This window comes from Bubalus kerabau, chromosome 15, assembly GCF_029407905.1.
Source record: "Bubalus kerabau isolate K-KA32 ecotype Philippines breed swamp buffalo chromosome 15, PCC_UOA_SB_1v2, whole genome shotgun sequence".
In the NCBI taxonomy this organism is placed as follows: Eukaryota; Metazoa; Chordata; class Mammalia; order Artiodactyla; family Bovidae; genus Bubalus; species Bubalus kerabau.
This window is the reverse complement of record NC_073638.1, coordinates 68,125,494-68,143,803: the sequence shown is the minus strand read 5'-3', so window position 1 is coordinate 68,143,803 and position 18,310 is coordinate 68,125,494. Positions and strand designations below refer to the sequence as shown.

At 37.9% G+C, this 18,310-nt stretch overlaps 1 long non-coding RNA gene across 1 annotated transcript in view; it reads right to left on the bottom strand.

Annotated features, from left to right (window-relative positions):
* Positions 1-8,302: 8,302 nt before the first annotated feature.
* The window catches only part of LOC129629326 (uncharacterized), a 38,080-nt gene continuing 28,072 nt past the window's right edge, over positions 8,303-18,310 (bottom strand). The window contains exon 3 of the long non-coding RNA XR_008703162.1: positions 8,303-9,231. This is a non-coding gene — a long non-coding RNA (uncharacterized LOC129629326). The remainder of the gene's footprint in view (positions 9,232-18,310) is intronic.

The window sequence follows — 18,310 nt, the reverse complement described above, 5'->3', positions numbered from 1 at the left end:
TTCAGAGAAATCCAGGTAATTCAGTTCGTCTGGGACATAAAGTATGTAGGTGAGACGAATGGCCAGTAATTTAGGTAATTTTGTAGAAAGTATATTTATCAACTAAATATATATGTATTAATGTAGAATGAATAATTCAGCAATAGTTCTAAATTTTGAAGGCAATGACACATAATACCTTAAATGGAATTTAATCAATTGTTAAGTCTGATTAAATAAAATAGTATTTATTTTTAGAAAATTTGAAAAATATTCCTAAGAGGAACTTAAAATTATCCCTGATATTACTTTCTAAAGATAAGTATCATTAATATTTTGGTTTACCTATCTTGATTTTTTCTATATGTATATATATACACATATTTTTTTAAAGCACTGGGTAAAGCATAACAATCCTTATATTCTTATAGGTACCCTTAAAGAGTAGTAGAACCAAGACTCTAGAACTAAATCTCATTTTTCATAAAACATAAACAAAATTTTATTTATTTTTTATAAACAAATTTTAGAATCTATTTTTAAGTATAAAACTTGTCCTTAAAATTTAGAAAGTAAAATCAGTAGTTTTCACCACATTCCCACAAAACCAGTAGTATCACAGGAAGCCTTTAATTTAAAATTAGGAAAGATGCTGTTCCACCTCTCAAATATACGGCCAGACACCTATTAGAACATTATCATCTTACTGTAAATAATTAAACATAAGGTGCCAATGCCTCGAGTAAAATACATGAACCTAATATATTTATGGGATGCAGTACCTACGCTGATTATCCTGTGCTTATTCCCTTACCTAATCAAGACTGGTTTGTAATTCAAAACAAATGCCACAATCTTTAGAGCAAAGGAAAATTAATGAGCATGAATAGTCTATAACTCTCGCTTTAAAAAAATTAAACCAGGCCAATCAAACCATTCTCAATCAAATCATAAATCCCTAAAAACTGAACACTTGGGAACCAGCATAATAAGACTCTCAATAATTCTGTTTTTTTCTATATTTTATTTCACCCAGATGTGCCAAGATATAGTTTGTGATCCCAAACTTTCTTTCATATTCATTTCATTTCATATTGACTACAGTAGTTCTCATTCTGACCGTCGTACTAGATCAATAGCCCCCGTTTTTCACCCATCCTGTATTCACACAGTTTGCCATATAACTTTGCAATGCTCTCCTACCTTGAGGGAGATGTTCCGCCTAACCCCTTGACTAGTTCAGCCATGTCAACAAGCTGAACAATGTGAATTACACAGGGGCTTGGAAAAATACTTGAATGTTTTAGTTTGTTCTGTTGCTTGTCTGTGATTGCCATTAACACATGCTTGATTGAGCAGGTCTGCTCCAGTCGTGATTAGCCCCAGTCACCCCAGCCAAGACTATCCTAGATCAGCCAACAGCCAGTTGATTCCAGGTGGGCAAATAAGCCCAGCCCAGAATCAAAGAATGGCCAAGCCAATGCCAGACTCAATTGCCAAGCTCCAGACTTGCAAGCAAAACGGATGGTTTAGGGTGATCATGCAAAACACACCATTATTGAGACAATAGATGACTGACACAGCAACCACTCTCTAAGATACAAACTTCTTCATTACTAGCATTATTTTCACTTCCAAAAAGAAGCCAGAGTGTATTGGAAAAGACAAAAAGTATCTACAAATCTTCCTTCTAATTAAATTGTATACAAAGAAACACTCAGTTGTGCATTATAATTAATTTATTGTAAAACCTTTCTAATGCTTACTATTTATAGTATTTGACCATCTTCAGATCTCCATGATGAGTATATAAGGAGAGAAGAGTTTATTATCCCTATCAGAATGATAGTTACTTTTAACAATTGCTACTCTCCCAAGTTGATTTTCTTTAAAATTAAGAACAAAATTCTGGTCATCAATTTGAAGTCAGGATTGTCATAATCCTTGCAAGGAACACACGTTTAGAATAACTCTTCAAATAACATTCAAATAAAGACATTCTCAAAAGGCATTACACCATGACAGGAGCTCATCAAACGCCTCCATACCGACACTGAAACCAAGCACCACACAAGGGCCAACAAGTTCCAGGGCAAGACATACCAAGCAAACTCTCCAGCAACAAAGGAACACAGCCCTGAGCTTCAAGATACAGGCTGCCCAAAGTCACCCCAAAACCATAGACATCTCATAACTCATTACTGGACATTTCATTACACTCCAGAGAGAAGAAATACAGCTCCATCCACCAGAACATCGACACAAGCTTCCCTAACCAGGAAACCGTGACAAGCCACCTGTACAAACCCACACACAGCGAGGAAATGCCACAATAAAGAGAACTCCACAAACTGCCAGAATACAGAAAGGACACCCCAAACTCAGCAATTTAAACAAGATGAAGAGATAGAGGAATACCCAGCAGATAAAGGAACAGGATAAATGCCCACCAAACCAAACAAAAGAGGAAGAGATAGGGAATCTACCTGATAAAGAATTCCGAATAATGATAGTGAAATTGATCCAAAATCTTGAAATTAAAATGGAATCACAGATAAATAGCCTGGAGGCAAGGATTGAGAAGATGCAAGAAAGATTTAACAAGGACTTAGAAGAAATAAAAAAGAGTCAATATATAATGAATAATGCAATAAGTGAAATTAAAAACACTCTGGAGGCAACAAATAGTAGAATAACAGAGGCAGAAGATAGGATTAGTGAATTAGAAGATAGAATGGTAGAAATAAATGAATCAGAGAGGATAAAAGAAAAACGAATTAAAAGAAATGAGGACAATCTCAGAGACCTCCAGGACAATATTAAACGCTACAACATTCGAATCATAGGGGTCCCAGAAGAAGAAGACAAAAAGAAAGACCATGAGAAAATACTTGAGGAGATAATAGTTGAAAACTTCCCTAAAATGGGGAAGGAAATAATCACCCAAGTCCAAGAAACCCAGAGAGTCCCAAACAGGATAAACCCAACACGAAACACCCCAAGACACATATTAATCAAATTAACAAAGATCAAACACAAAGAACAAATATTAAAAGCAGCAAGGGAAAAACAACAAATAACACACAAGGGAATACCCATAAGGATAACAGCTGATCTTTCAATAGAAACTCTTTAAGCCAGGAGGAAATGGCAAGACATACTTAAAATGATGAAAGAAAATAACCTACAGCCCAGATTATTGCACCCAGCAAGGATCTCATTCAAGTATGAAGGAGAAATCAAAAGCTTTTCAGACAAGCAAAAGCTGAGAGAATTCTGCACCACCAAATCAGCTCTCCAACAAATACTAAAGGATATTCTCTAGACAGGAAACACAAAAACGGTGTATAAAATCTAACCCAAAACAATAAAGTAAATGGCAACGGGATCATACTTATCAGTAATTACCTTAAACGTAAATGGGTTGAATGCCCCAACCAAAAGACAAAGACTGGCTGAATGGATACAAAAACAAGACCCCTACATATGTTGTCTACAAGAGACCCACCTCAAAACAGTGGACACATACAGACTGAAAGTGAAGGGCTGTGAAAAGATTTTCCATGCAAATAGGGACCAAAAGAAAGCAGGAGTAGCAATACTCATATCAGATAAAATAGACTTTAAAACAAAAGCTGTGAAAAGAGACAAAGAAGGTCACTACATAATGATCAAAGGATCAATCCAAGAACAAGATATAACAATTATAAATATATATGCACCCAACACGGGAGCACCACAGTATGTAAGACAAATACTAACAAGTATGAAAGGAGAAATTAACAATAACACAATAATAGTGGGAGACTTTAATACCCCACTCACACCTATGGATAGATCAACTAAACAGAAAATTAACAAGGAAACACAAACTTTAAACAATACAATAGACCAGTTAGACCTAATTGATATCTATAGGACATTTCATCCCAAAACAATGAATTTCACCTTCTTCTCAAGCGCACACTGAACCTTCTCCAGGATAGATCACATCCTGGGCCATAAAGCTAGCCTTGGTAAATTCAAAAAAATAGAAATCATTCCAAGCATCTTTTCTGACCAAAATGCAGTAAGATTAGATCTCAATTACAAGAGAAAAACTATTAAAAATTCCAACATATGGAGGCTGAACAACACGCTGCTGAATAACCAACAAATCACAGAAGAAATCAAAAAAGAAATCAAAATTTGCATAGAAACGAATGAAAATGAAAACACAACAACCCAAAACCTGTGGGACACGTTAAAAGCAGTCCTAAGGGGAAAGTTCATAGCAATATAGGCACACCTCAAGAAACAAGAAAAAAGTCAAATAAATAACCTAACTCTACACCTAAAGCAACTAGAAAAGTAAGAAATGAAGAACCCCAGGGTTAGTAGAAGGAAAGAAATCTTAAAACTTAGAGCAGAAATAAATGCAAAAGAAACAAAAGAGATCACAGCAAAAATCAACAAAACCAAAAGCTGGTTTTTTGAAAGGATAAATAAAATTGACAAACCATTAGCCAGACTCATCAAGAAACAAAGGGAGAAAAATCAAATCAATAAAATTAGAAATGAAAATGGAGAGATCACAACAGACAACACAGAAATACAAAGAATCATAAGAGAGTACTATCAACAATTATATGCCAATAAAATGGACAACGTGGAAGAAATGGACAAATTCTTAGAAAAATACAACTTTCCAAAACTCAACCAGGAAGAAATAGAAAATCTTAACAGACCCATCACAAGCACGGAAATTGAAACTGTAATCAAAAATCTTGCAGCAAACAAAAGCCCAGGCCCAGACGGCTTCACAGCTGAATTCTACCAAAAATTTAGAGAAGAGCTAACACCTATCCTGCTCAAACTCTTCCAGAAAATTGCAGAGGATGGTAAACTTCCAAACTCATTCTATGAGGCCACCATCACCCTAATACCAAAACCTGACAAAGATCCCACAAAAAAAGAAAACTACAGGCCAATATCACTGATGAACATAGATGTAAAAATCCTTAACAAAATTCTAGCAATCAGAATCCAACAACACATTAAAAAGATCATACACCATGACCAAGTGGGTTTTATCCCAGGGATGCAAGGATTCTTCAATATCTGCAAATCAATCAATGTAATACACCACATTAACAAATTGAAAAATAAAAACCATATGATTATGTCAACAGATGCAGAGAAAGCCTTTGACAAAATGCAACATCCATTTATGATAAAAACTCTCCAGAAAGCAGGAATAGAAGGAACATACCTCAACATAATAAAAGCTATATATGACAAACCCACAGCAAACATTATCCTCAATGGTGAAAAATTGAAAGCATTTCCTCTAAAGTCAGGAACAAGACAAGGGTGCCCACTTTCACCTTTACTATTCAACATAGTTTTGGAAGTTTTGGCCACAGCAATCAGAGCAGAAAAAGAAATAAAAGGAATCCAAATTGGAAAAGAAGAAGTAAAGCTCTCACTATTTGCAGATGACATGATCCTCTACATAGAAAACCCTAAAGACTCCACCAGAAAATTACTAGAACAAATCAATGACTATAGTAAAGTTGCAGGATATAAAATCAACACCCAGAAATCCCTTGCATTCCTATACACTAATAATGAGAAAACAGAAAGAGAAATTAAGGAAACAATTCCATTCACCATTGCAACGGAAAGAATAAAATACTTAGGACTATATCTACCTAAGGAAACTAAAGACCTATATATAGAAAACTATAAAACACTGGTGAAAGAAATCAAAGAGGACACTAACAGATGGAGAAATATACCATGTTCATGGATTGGAAGAATCAATATAGTGAAAATGAGCATACTACCCAAAGCAATTTATAGATTCAATGCAATCCCTATCAAGCTACCAACGGTATTCTTCACAGAGCTAGAACAAATAATTTCACAATTTGTATGGAAATACAAAAAACCTCGAATAGCCAAAGCGATCTTGAGAAAGAAGAATGGAACTGGAGGAATCAACCTACCTGACTTCAGGCTCTACTACAAAGCCACAGTTATCAAGACAGTATGGTACTGGCACAAAGACAGAAATATAGATCAATGGAACAAAATAGAAAGCCCAGAGATAAATCCACGCACATATGGACACCTTATCTTTGACAAAGGAGGCAAGAATATACAATGGATTAAAGACAATCTCTTTAACAAGTGGTGCTGGGAAATCTGGTCAACCACTTGTAAAAGAATGAAACTAGAACACTTTCTAACACCATACACAAAAATTAACTCAAAATGGATTAAAGATATCAATGTAAGACCAGAAACTATAAAACTCCTAGAGGAGAACATAGGCAAAACACTCTCTGACATACATCACAGCAGGATCCTCTATGACCCACCACCCAGAATATTGGAAATAAAAGCAAAAATAAACAAATGGGACCTAATTAACCTTAAAAGCTTCTGCACATCAAAGGAAACTATTAGCAAGGTGAAAAGACAGCTTTCAGAATGGGAGAAGATAATAGCAAATGAAGCAACTGACAAACAACTAATCTCGAGAATATACAAGCAACTCCTACAGCTCAACTCCAGAAAAATCAATGACCCAATCAAAAAATGGGCCAAAGAACTAAATAGACATTTCTCCAAAGAAGACATACAGATGGCTAACAAACACATGAAAAGATGCTCAACATCACTCATTATCAGAGAAATGCAAATCAAAACCACTATGAGGTACCATTTCACACCAGTCAGAATGGCTGTGATCCAAAAGTCTACAAGTAATAAATGCTGGAGAGGGTGTGGAGAAAAGGGAACCCTCTTACACTGTTGGTGGGAATGCAAACTAGTACAGCCACTATGGAGAACAGTGTGGAGATTCCTTAAAAAACTGGAAATAGAACTACCTTATGATCCAGCAATCCCACTGCTGGGCATACACACTGAGGAAACCAGAAGGGAAAGAGACACGTGTACCCCAATGTTCATCGCAGCACTGTTTATAATAGCCAGGACATGGAAGCAACCTAGATGTCCATCAGCAGATGAATGGATAAGAAAGCAGTGGTACATATACACAATGGAGTATTACTCAGCCATTAAAAAAAATACATTTGAATCAGTTCTAATGAGGTGGATGAAACTGGAGCCTATTATACAGAGTGAAGTAAGCCAGAAAGAAAAACACCAATACAGTATACTAACGCATATATATGGAATTTAGAAAGATGGTAACAATACCCCTGTGTACGAGACAGCAAAAGAGACACTGATGTATAGAACAGTCTTATGGACTCTGTGGGAGAGGGAGAGGGTGGGAAGATTTGGGAGAATGGCTTTGAAACATGTAAAATATCATGTATGAAACAAGTTGCCAGTCCAGGTTCAATGCACGATACTGGATGCTTGGGCCTGGTGCACTGGGATGACCCAGTGGGATGGTATGGGGAGGGAGGAGGGAGGATGGTTCAGGATGGGGAACACATGTATACCTGTGGCGGATTCATTTTGATATTTGGCAAAACTAATACAATTATGTAAAATTTAAAAATAAAATAAAATTCAAAAAAAATAAAATAAAATCAGTGGTGATGGTAAAGTACCTAAGTAGAATCAGCATTACAAAGGCTCTAACAAGATGAAGTTTATCAGGAATATGTAGTGAAAGTGAAGTGAAAGTCACTCAGTCGTGTCTGACTCTTTGTGACCCCATGGACTATACAGTCCATGGAATTCTCCAGGTCAGAAGACTGGAGTGGGTAGCCTTTCCCTTTTCCTGAGAATCTTCCCAACCCAGGGATTGAACCTAGGCCTCCCACACTGCAGGTGGATTCTTTACTAGCTAAGCCACAGGGAAGCCCAAGAATACTGGAGTGGGTAGACTATCCCTTCTCCAGAGGATCTTCCCAACCCAGGAATTGAACCAGGGTCTCCTGCATTGCAGGTGGGTTCTTTACCAACTGAGCTATCAAGGAAGCCTCTATTAGGAATAAATGTCTTATATATTTTGTTCTTGGGACTAATTGTTTGTACTTGACAGTATCTGGGGGCTCAGTGGTAAATTATCTACCTGCCAATGCAGGAGACACGGAGACACAGGTTCATTCCCTGGGTCAGGAAGATCCCTGAGAGTGAAATGGTAACCCACTCTAGTGTTCTTGCCTGGGAAATCCCATGGAGGGAAGAGCCTGATGGGCTACAGTCCATGGGATCACAAAGAGGCAGACATGACTTAGCAACTAAACAACAACACTTGAAAATATGGTATGGGAGTACCTAATGACTAAAAACATGTAGTTAGTAACAGAAAGGCATTGAGGGAGTAAACACATTAAATGGAATAAAGAGCCCAGAAATAGGCCCATGCATATGCAATCAACTGATTTATGACAAAGGAGCCAAGACGATACAATGGGGTGAGAATAGTGTCTTCACTTAATGAGGTTGAAAAACCTGGACAACCACATGCAAAAGAATGAACCCTTCTAACACTATAGAGGAAAATCAATTCAAGTTAGATTATGAACTGAAATGTAAGACCTCAAACCACAGAATTCCTAAAAGAAAACATAGGGAGTAAGTTCCTTCTCCTTGCTCTTGGTAATGATTTGTTGAATTTGACACCAAATGCAAAGGCAACAAAAGAAAAAACAAATAAGTAGAGCTAGAGCTATATTAAACTAGAAAAAGTTTCTTTACAGCACAAGAAACCATCAACAAAATGGTTTTGGTTGGAATGGCAATGGAAAAAATAAAACAGAAAGGAAGAAAATATTTGCCAAACATTTATCTAAGGGATTAATATCCAAAATATGTATAAAGAAGGCACACAATAACAAAAACCAAACAATCCAATTTTTAAAAACTGAGTAAAGGGACTGAATAGATATTTTCCAAAGACATACAGATGGTCAGCAGATGCATTGAAAGGTGCTCAATGTCACTAATCATCAGGGAATTGCAAATCAAAATCATGATATCACCTCACATCTGTTAGAATGGCTATTATCAAAAATACAAGAGATTCATGTTGATGAGGATGTGGACAGAAGGGAACACTTCTGAACTGTTAGTGAGAATGTAAATTGCTGCAGTCAGTATGGAAAACAGTACAGAGGTCCTTCAAAAAAATAAACATAGAACTACCATATAATCCAGCAGCTTCACCGTGGGGCATTCATCTGAAGGAAACAAAGTCACTTTCTGAAAAAGATATCTGCACTTCCATGTTTTTTGCAGCATTATTCACAACAGTCAAGATACGGAAACAATCTGTGTCTCCTGACAAATGAATGGATAAATAAAAATGTGTTACATACATACTGATATTATGTATGCCTCACACAAATGATATATCACACATACACATATATACATACATATATATATATGCATACATACATACATATAAAATGAGTTTGAGCAAGCTTCAGGAGATGGTGAAGGACAGAGAAGCCTGGTGTGTTGTAGTCCATGGGGTTGCAAAGAGTCAGGCACAACTGAGCGACCGAACAACCACAACAAAATATAATGAAATATTATTCAGCACAAAAATGAAGGAAATCCTGCTGTTTGCAACAACATGGATGGGCCTTGAGGGTATTAGCATATGCTAAGTGAGATAAGTCAGACAGACTGACAAACACTGTACCATCTGACTTCCAGGCTGAATTTAAAAAAAAAAAAAAATGAACTCATAGGTTACAGAGAATTGATCGGTCTTTACCAGAGGCAAGGGTAGGAAGTATATGAAACTGGTGAATTTGGTCAAAAAGTACAGACTTACAGTTATAAGGTAAATCCTAAGGATGTAACAAGTGAAAGAGGAGAGTGAAAAAGTTGGCTTAAAGCTCAACATTCAGAAAATGAAGATCATGGCATCTGGTCCCATCACTTCATGGGAAATGGATGGAGAAACAGTGGAAACAGTGTCAGACTTTATTTTTGGGGGATCCAAAAATCATTGCAGATGGTCACTGCAGCCATGAAATTAAAAGACGCTTACTCCTTGGAAGGAAAGTTATGACCAACCTAGATGGCATATTGAAAAGCAGAGACATTACTTTGCCAACAAAGGTCCGTCTAGTCAAGGCTATGGTTTTTCCAGTGGTCATGTATGGATGTGAGAGTTGGACTGTGAAGAAACTGAGCGCCGAAGAATTGATGCTTTTGAACTGTGATGTTGGAGAAGACTCTTGAGAGTCTTCTCCTTGGACTGCAAGGAGATCCAACCAGTCCATTCTGAAGGAGATCAGCCCTGGGTGTTCTTTGGAAGGAATGATGCTAAAGCTGAAACTCCAGTACTTTGGCCACCTCATGGGAAGAGTTGACTCATTGGAAAAGACTCTAATGCTGGGAGGGATTGGGGCCAGGAGGAGAAGGGGACGACAGAGGATGAGATGGCTGGATGGCATCACCGACTCGATGGACGTGAGTCTGAGTGAACTCCGGGAGTTGGTGATGGACAGGGAGGCCTGGCGTGCTGCGATTCATGGGGTCGCAAAGAGTTGGACACGACTGAGCGACTGAACTGAACTGAAGGATGAACATACAGTGTGGTGACTATAGTTAACAATACTGTATTATATATTTAAATAAGAGAGTAGATCTTAAAAGTTCTCAGCACAAGAAAAATAGAACTATGTGTAGTGATGGATGTTAACTAGACTTCAGTCATTTCTCAATATGTATATATATCAAATTGTCATGTTGTACACCTGAAACTAATACAATGTTACATGTCAATTATGTCTCAATTTTAAAAATAAATATTAAAAAACACTTAAAAACATCTAAATAGATAAAGACTAAATGTCATCTTTTCTCAATGTGTGTAACATAGAATGGACACTCATATTAGCTGAATAAACTCTTATTCAGACTCCAGTTCATTTCACTCACATTGTAAGTCTCAGTAAGCAAAGCAATGAATCAGAAAGTAGTCCCATGACAATTTGGTGACTAGAAGAAACTAAACTGTAAAGACAGAAATCAAGACTTAAAACAGATGATGTCACAAAAATATTCTTTTGGCTGATTATGCTTTCCAACATATGTTCAAAAAATATTTATTTCAGACGAGAATAATGTGCATCCTTTTTTCATCATTGAATATTCTCTATCATAGCCCATGGTACAGCATTTGTATTCAACAAATATTTCTGAATAAATATTTTGTTTTGTGTATCTCTATGTTAATTTCTAACATGGAATATCACTGAATTCATGATAATGATTTAACTTGAAAACTATACATTGAAATATTTTACTAGCCACATTCTTTGTATACTTCTTATTCCACTATGCAAAAATACATATTTGTTCCTCTAATGGCACTTAAGAAATCTGTTAAATAATTAAATTATCTGAGAAGGAACTGTGACTATATTCTGGGACTGTGTCCACACCCAGGATTGAATTACTAATCCAACCATATAAAAATGTAGTATTCATGGAGGTAGTGAGACTTCCAAACAAAGCGGAAAGTAATTTTGAATAAACTTATCTTTTATAAAATTTCAGACTATATGGCTAATGTATACCTTTAGTGAAGGGCTTCCCTGGTGGCTCAGCTGGTAAAGAATCCACCTGCAATGTGGGAGACCTAGGTTCGATCCCTGAGTTTGGAAGATCCCCTGGAGAAGGGAACAGCTACCCACTCCAGTATTCTTCCTTGGCAAATTCCCTGGACTGTATAGTCAATGAGGTCACAAAGAGCTGGACACAGTGAGGGACTTTTGCTTCACTTCATACCTTTAGTGAAACAGTCTGCCATCACTGTGAGCGAAAGTAGTAATACAGTGACTAAGTTATTTTTAAGGAAATGAGTGACCTTACTTCGTTCCCAGAAAAATAACACAATCCTAACTTTCGAAGGAAAAACTATGACAAAATGTGGTTTAATACATCCTATACATATTTATATATATTTTATATACATATATATATATATATATATATATATACACACACATACATAGAGAGAGAGAGAGGGAGGCAGGGAGGGAGGGAGAAATAGCACCAGGCATACAAATACGTTTGCTTTAAGCAAAGCTAATATAAGGACAAAAATGAAAATTACTTTATGAAGCAAGTTAGTGGTTGACTTTTTGTTTCTAAGACTCACTACAGGGTCCATTTAAGTAAGAGGTAATCCCAGGTCACTTAAATAAGACACATTCACTCATCTGCTTCAGAGTCAGTTTTTCCAGAATTACTCTTCCATCACCAGAGGTGAGCATATGTAAAACAAAACAAAAAGTGAAAAATAGCAATTTCTCTAAGTTCTTGGACTTCATTATTATTAGTTCCCTGAGAACAGATCCTGAGTCTCATTCTTTTAATATTCTTTAACATGCTTGACACACAGTAGGGCCTTAAAAACTACCTGTCGGAATCAGGGAGCTATACATCTGTGTGAGTTGCCTTGTAGCTGTGCTGTGAAATAAGGCTTTAAATTCTGTCAGTGCGTTGTCCTTTTTTTTTTTTTTTTTTTGAACTACCTGCAATTCAGCAGAGACATCCTTTGCCTCAGGAAGAATGAGGATTGTGAGAGGGGGGAAAGCAGAGAGAGAGAAGTGTCACTATTCAGTATCTGACTTCCAAAATAGTCACTTGAAGCCTGTTCAAAGACAATACTCTTGAAAGCCAAAGTGTTTAAGTGAAAACTGAAATGTTAAAGAGGTCAAAAAAAAAAAAAAAAAAAAAAAGCTGAAAAGGGATTTTGCATCCAAAACGAAAGACCTAAAGCAGCAGAGCGTAAAATATATTCACAAAAAACAGATCAGAAGAAACAGAAATGAAAAGCTAAGGGACCCCACCCAAGTGGGAAAATTAAGACAGCTCTATCCAGGGGGCTAGAGAAAGGGAGGGCCCTGGAAGGACAGGCAGGAGGGCCAGAGTGGGGATGATGGAAAAGGGAAGTCAGCATTTCCTACTGATCATCTGCCTGAGCCTTGTGACAACCAAGGCAACGCCCACAGGCCACTCTTGATCATTCCAGTGTGTGCCCACTTAGCCTGGGTTAGTTCTTCCTACAATATTAATATTCCCTCTCTTGGCCCAAGGGTAAGAGCATCTCATTAACAGCTGCCTGAGCATTGCACAGCAACTGCCCAGCAGAAGTGGTGGTCAACTACAATTGGCTTGAAACCTCAGGAGTCCCCAGGGTGAAATTTGAAACTGGCTCCATACACAGAAGGCAATAAGAGAAGAAAGAGGCAGATTTCTTTGGGGTGGAAGGTAGCAGATCTAATTAGGAGGGGAATTATATAGGGGGCTTGCCTTAGACAGCCATAAGACAAGTGGATCTCTGCCCTGGTCTGAAAGAATCTTATAAGTTTGTATGCAAGCCACAGTGGGGTTCAGTCACGTACACAGTCCAGATGGTCTCAGCAACACATTGCCTTTCTCAAGGCTGCATCCTTGAAATGGCTTCTCTAGGCTGGGAATGGAAGGCAGAATGTACATTCCAAGGAGAGAGAAGGGGATAAGAAGCCTTCCCTCACCTGGCTCCAGCTCTCTGATCAGCAGGAGATCACACTCTCTCCATGACCTTCTCCAAGAAAGTGAAGTCACTCAGTCGTGTCCAACTCTTTGCAACCCCATGGACTGCAGCCTACCAGGATCCTCCGTCCATGGGATTCTCCAGGCAAGAATACTGGAGTGGGTTGCCATTTCTCCAACGATGATGCAAAATTCTGCTCACCCTGCAAAGACCCTCTATTTACAATGCCATGTTCCATGGTCCAAGCTATCCTAAACCCGTAAAACAGACACAGGAATCCTGAACTCTCAGAGGTAGCAATGTGAACGACAGAGCATCCAGCACCTGTACTTGGCTGGGACTGATCGGAGCCAATCTGAGAGTCTTCCTCACTTCAAACTGGGACAGGGTGAAGCCACCCCACACCATAGTGTTATCTGAATATGGACATTGTCAAGTCTAGAAACCTGTCATTCCTGATGATCTACAACTCTATCACATTTTATATGAAACTGTAACATAAGAGCAGTAAAAATATTTTTTCATCGCTTTCTAATGTAAGTAAGAAATTTAAACTGTACCATGGACAAAGAGGGGAGAATTTCTAAATGATAAAAAGGTCTCATTAGTTAAGAGAATTTAAGTCAGAATTGCCAAGATCATCTTATGCAACAACTTTAAAATTAAGAAATGAAAGCCTAGAGAGTTTAATCAATTTGTCTAACATCCAGTGGAAAAAAGCAAGACAGACCCAAGGAATCCACACCTCCCTGCCAGTTGTTACCTGGATTTCAAAAATTCTGCTTTGCTTCATGGCATCTTTCTTAATTCTCAGCTATGTAAACAGTTCAACTGTATTTTTTTTAACCTTTTGGCCCCATTGCACAGCACATGGGATCTTAGTTCGCCAATCAGGGACTGAATCTGCATCCCCTACACTGGAAATGTAACCACTGGACTGCCAGGGAAGTCCCTTCAACTGCACTCTGCATACTGTGTTAACCTTGCTTTGCTACATAAGGATGAAACCTAGTACCAAATTCTTTTGAGTTTAACAGGTGAGACTTTACTTCTGCAGAACAATATCTCTGTTGCTTTCTGGGGTGACATTTCCTTTGGTTTCCCACAGGTAACCTCCCTTTAACTTCAATTCCCATTTGCTTTTTATTATGGTTCCTTATGAGGTCACTCCATTACCCCATCTGTCTCTAATTAACCTGTAGGCTATTTCCCTGGGAATTATTCAGAATGATTTAACAACTTTAATTTCCAATAGTGGCATACTAGGATTGAACTGATATATCTTGAAGATAATCAACTTGCCTCATGACATATAAATATGCATATGCCATTTTATAATTTAAAAAGTGACTTTGTGTGGATTATCTTTTCTTTGTAAGTTTGTATGTATATTTATTACTTTATTTTTAAAAATATAGCATATAGAGGTCAGAAGACAAGCCTGCTGAATATGAAGTTGGAGAGCGAGGCATGAAATTCAGGTCTCTCTGATTCAAAATTCCACGTACTTTCTACTAGGTCATAACTTCTTCAGAAAAATTGCCAGGTTTGGCCTGTCTCTGGAGGATTAAAATGTACAGAAGCTGAATAAGTTTATGTGTAAGCTTCTACTCTGGGATGGTGAGCATCCCCAGTCCTAGCGCTGGCCTGCTAAATTGGATTAGGAACAAGACACACGGCCACACCTGGTGGCGAACATTAAACCATCTCTGTCAGTAACAGAAACCAAGAGCAACAGGCAAGTGGCTTGGAAAACAGTTAGGTCAGATAGGAAGGGGATGAACGGACATCATATGTGAGGAGGCAAGGACTGGAGAGAAGGCTTCAAGGCAGGTCATTCCCAGCAATGAAAGTCTGTAAGGAGAATTGAAGCAGGACCACTGCATACCTAGGGCTTCCCAGGTTGTGCTAATGCTAAAGAATCCGCCTGCTGATGCAGGAGACACAAGACATACTGGTTATATCCCTGGGTTGGGAAGATGCCCTGGAGTAGGAAGGGGAGACTGATGGGCTAAAGTCCATGGAGCCTCAAAAAGTCAGATATGACTGAGCACCTGTGGACCACATCTTGGGGATGGCCCTTAGCAAGACTTGGCCCTAATGTCATCATAACCTCCTACTTGCCTCCTCCTTTGGCTCAGAATGGACTTGAATGTAAAATAGATCTTACTCCTTAAGACAGGAAATGATCCTGAGAAAGTGAAGGAATTGCATTTGCTTTCCTCATCAGAGACCTCATAGAGACTGAGCAGGAATGCCTATGTGGAGGGAAGGCTCTCCTGTGTTGTACACACCCTCCCTGACACATGGCAATCTGTGGATTTCCTCACTGCATGACTGTCTCACGCAGGGCATAATCCAGAAAAAAACTGATCCAGAAAAAATAGGAGGGCACTTTTCCTCTCCTCCCATCCCACCATCTCTCTCTGCTGCTTTCCAAACTCTGACTCTATTGGTACTAGTACTCAGAGAGCACAACCAGAAAGTTTAAATCTGCTTCAAAATAGGTGTATTCTAATTAAATGGCGCTTTCCACCATTAGAAGTGGATGGGTTTGAGTTTCCCGTTGGAACAGCCTGAAAAAGAAACTACACATTTTCTAACGCTGTGTGATACACAGTTCTCACTCTGGACTTTATGTTTTTCTTAGACCATAAGATCAAAGTGGCATTATTATACTCTGTCCATGTATCATGTGTATAAACAAATCAAAAAGAGAAAATGTTTTTCTTTTCCCTCAAGGAATTTTAAGGAAATTTGTAGTTAAATCCGAGATCCATTTTCCTCCCAGTCTTTGAATTAGTGGCTGGGCTCCCCCAACTGGAGCTTTACTGTACTGCAAGCCATCCTTAATGGCTGTTAGGATTTAAAGAAATACTTATAAACTGATTTTTCTTTATAATCCTCATAAACAAAAGGACCTCATTAGGGAATTTCAGGCTCTATATTTTCCCACTCTTATTCTTTGATTTACTGTATCCTTTAATAAGTATTTTCTTTGATTTACTGTATCCTTTAACAAATATTTTGGGGTCTTATGTCAAACTCAGTAAGAGTAGCCATGGAAATTTTTACAATTTGGAACAGGTAATTATGAACATGGAGAAGGAAATAGCAACACACTCCAGTATTCTTGCCTAGAAAATCCCATGGACAAAGGAGCCTGCAAGGCTACAGTCCATGGGGTCACAGAGAGTCAGACACGACTGAGTGACTTCACTCACTCAATTATGAGCAAGATCTTGAGAAATCAAAGAGGGTCCCAAGTAAGGACTCTGAGGACTTGACCCTCAGAACAACAGCTGAGCTCACTACATGGGCAATGACAAACTAATTACCACATTGAAACTAATTACAAATGCGTAGTCTGAACAAGAAAAAGCTAAGAGATTACCTATAACTGTCTTCACACATCAAAGCATGTCTCACAAAGAAGAGGGCTTAGACATATCTTGCATTACTCTATAGCAGAGTTTCTCAACTTTGACACTATTGAAATTATGGGCTGGATAGTTTTTGTTGTCCTATGCATTATAAGATGTTAAGCATCATCCTTGACCTCTACTCATTAGATGCCAGTGGCATCCAGTTGAGAAATTCCAAAATGTCTTTGGATTTTGCCATATCTTCCCAGGGGGATATATGATCCACACTAAAAACCGTTGCTATGGAATCTACAGTGGTGATTTCCAAATGGATTTCCAGAGGGGTATTCAGTTAGCAGAACTCCAGACACTCTTTTACCAAAGTGACTCCATTCTTGCACATTTTCATATCAGATGGGAGATGCTACAGAGAACTCACACGCAGGTCAATTTCAGGGAGAAAAAGTTCCAAACCCAGTGTTTGAGCAGAAATGAAACTGTGAGGCTCATGTTGCAACATGCTCCCCTTCACTAGAGGAATTTGACAGGAACATAACATCAGTAGGAGAATCTGTAAAAAGATTCTAGGCAACAAGTAGGTAGTGAGGTGTCACTTCTAAGGTTTCCATAATTATGATTTCTTGTCGTGATTACATATGGTTGTGTAAACCAGGCACAGAAATGGTGGCTACACAGAATATCATTAACTAATTAACTACAAATTTGATCAGCTGTTCCCTTTAAGAATCTGAAGGCATTTATGCCCATAATTTAAATTGTACCATTTATTTTTGTACCGATCATCCAAAAAGCCTAATCCTTTTTAGAATCTATGATTAAAACCCATCTGCCTTCTTTTCATGTTATCCAAAATAGTGAACATTATTTTATACTTTTTTTTGACTGCCTCGGAATTTGGAAGAAATTTCAGAAAGAACAAAACTGTGCCCACTGACCACTCAAGGGTGATTGTTTCTGGACAATGTATACGTCTTTAGAGTGTGTTTCTTATTTCACGCTAATAATAATAGTCCATAGTAATGGTACTACGTTGTCAGAATATTAAATATGTTCATACACCTTCCAATGGAGAAATATCTTTGCCCAATCCATAATACCCTACTTTTACCCAGACAATGACTCTATTTTTTTTTAAACTCCCCTAATCTAAAAGGTATTTTCAAGAGGTGAGATGCTTCTCAACGTTTCCCTAGAGCAGAAATGTCAGAGAAATACAAAAATATAGGGTTGACTCTAGGCTATGTGTTATTTTGAATCATTAGCACAGTCTAAAGGGCTTTTCCGAATCGCCTAGAAATGAAGCTATTTTAAACTGGTAATTAGAAGATTATCTGCATGCTAGTATTTTTAAATTAATTTTAAGCCCCAAAGGGCTTGTGAATGGTTGGGTAGGCTTATTACTGAGTTTTTTTTTTTAATGCTCCAGTTATTTGATAATTTTTTTTAATTAAAAAGACAGTGGAAAAGC